The sequence below is a fragment of the Aplysia californica genome, unplaced genomic scaffold, assembly GCF_000002075.1.
Source record: "Aplysia californica isolate F4 #8 unplaced genomic scaffold, AplCal3.0 scaffold01529, whole genome shotgun sequence".
Lineage (NCBI taxonomy): Eukaryota > Metazoa > Mollusca > Gastropoda > Aplysiida > Aplysiidae > Aplysia > Aplysia californica.
The window spans coordinates 39064-41062 of NW_004798799.1; the positions used below are offsets into that span (position 1 = coordinate 39064).

The following is a 1999-nucleotide window of genomic DNA, read 5'->3' on the forward strand; positions in this document are numbered from 1 at the left end:
ACAGTCACAGTCACAGTCACAGTCACAGACAGTCACAGACAGTCACAGTCACAGCCACAGTCACAGCCACAGTCACAGTCTTAGTCACAGTCACAGTCACAGTCACAGAGACACACAGCCACAGCCACAGTCACAGTCACAGCCATAGTCACAGCCATAGTCACAGTCACAGTCACAGAGACACACAGCCACAGTCACAGTCACAGTCACAGTCACAGTCACAGCCACAGTCACAGTCACAGTCATAGTCACAGAGACACACAGCCACAGTCACAGTCACAGTCACAGTCACAGCCACAGTCACAGCCACAGTCACAGCCACAGTCACAGTCACAGAGACACACAGTCACAGTCATAGTCACAGAGACACACAGTCACAGCCACAGTCACAGTCACAGTCACAGTCACAGTCACAGTCACAGAGACACACAGTCAGTCACAGTGACAATCACAGTCACAGTTATACGTGCCAGACATCCGAGGACGAAGCAAAGACTACCGGACTCGTAATTAAAGGTGGGCAAAATCTGGATAATCTATAAGGATAACCGGATAATCTCAATGAAACATTATCCGAATTCTGACTCTTAACTCTCTTTCCTGACCCGTTTGCCTATGTGGTTCTAACCCATTTGCCAAAGCGGTTCATAATAACTCGTATCATATTAATATTTGCCGAAGAGATGCACTAACAGATTATCCGGACTTTGCAAAAACGACTCGTTGCCCAGCCCTACTCGTGTAATGGTGAAGTTGCGGGTTCGTGGATTCGAGCCGTATGCCCGACATTGTGTCCTTGGGAAAGACACTTTACACGAATTTTCCTCCACTTCACCCAGGCGGGAATGGGTACCCAGCTATAGACACCTGGGAGTAACTATATTATATTAATAGTTACTCCAAGATAGACGGTGAAGGATCTCGTCAGTATATTAGTGTTTGAGTACTTAACCGGCTGCTTGCACTGTATCCTTCCCGGGAAGCTGAGAATGTTTCTGGGGGTTTTATGGTCTGCTGGGTAATGCATTGTAATATAGTGTAAAGCGCACAGAGCTTGCTTTCGTGTGGGGACATGCGCTATACAAATGCTATCTATTATTAATAGGGGTGCCATACGCGCGGTGCGGTCGGGTCGGGTCGGGTCGGGTCGGATCGGTAGGGTCGGTAGGGTCGTTTTCTGGAGGTTCAGAGAATCTACTTTGGTTTCAGCAAAGACCGTGTGTGTATGTGAGTGTGTGTGTGTGGGGGGGGGGGATTTATCGCCTATATTATAAATTTGTAGTTGTATGCAGGCTGCCACTGACACAGCATGATTCAAGAACAACCACAGAGTAACTTTCTCTTGTTTAATAGTAAAATAAGAGCTAACGCTGATTGTCTTTAGTTTAAAAAATGCAGATGTGCGTGCATCTTTCTTCTCTTATAACTTGACTATTACTACTAGCGCAGACTTAAGATTTCTCATGGTAAAAGATCTGATATTCGTAGTCAGTTTAACACAAATTTTGGAGAGATCTGTGGTGCCTTTTTTTTCAAATTAACAATCATTTATTCATAAGTTTGTAACTAAAATAGGACAAATTAGGCCCTCTACAAACACTTGTCTAGAACAAAAACTAAGGCTCAGAAATTAACCATTTCAAAGCATAATAAATCTCAAGACATTGAGCTTTAAGTACATCCGCGTAATGGTTTGCTGTATGGAATGGGGAAGAAGTTATATCGTTTTAGACATAGTCAAAAATGTGAACTTTGTAACCGACACCGGCAAAGTCGCTTCAGGGCTAATTAACCCCGTGACCCCGAGCCGGGGAGCTCCGGCGGGCTGCTGAGTCGAACTAAAGGTAACTGTATGCTTCCCGGAAGCTGAGAATGTTTCTGAGGGTTCTGTATGGGGTAATAATATAGTGTATAGCGCATAGAGCTTGCTTTCGAGCGGGGTTATGCGCTATACAAATGCTATTATTATTATTATTATTATTATTATTATTATTATTAT

General features: G+C 44.1%; 1 protein-coding gene across 1 annotated transcript in view; it reads right to left on the reverse strand.

The window, feature by feature from the left end:
• The window catches only part of LOC101859909 (glycoprotein-N-acetylgalactosamine 3-beta-galactosyltransferase 1-A), a gene marked incomplete at its 5' end in the record, with an annotated part of 25426 nt that overhangs the window by 11561 nt on the left and 11866 nt on the right, over positions 1-1999 (reverse strand).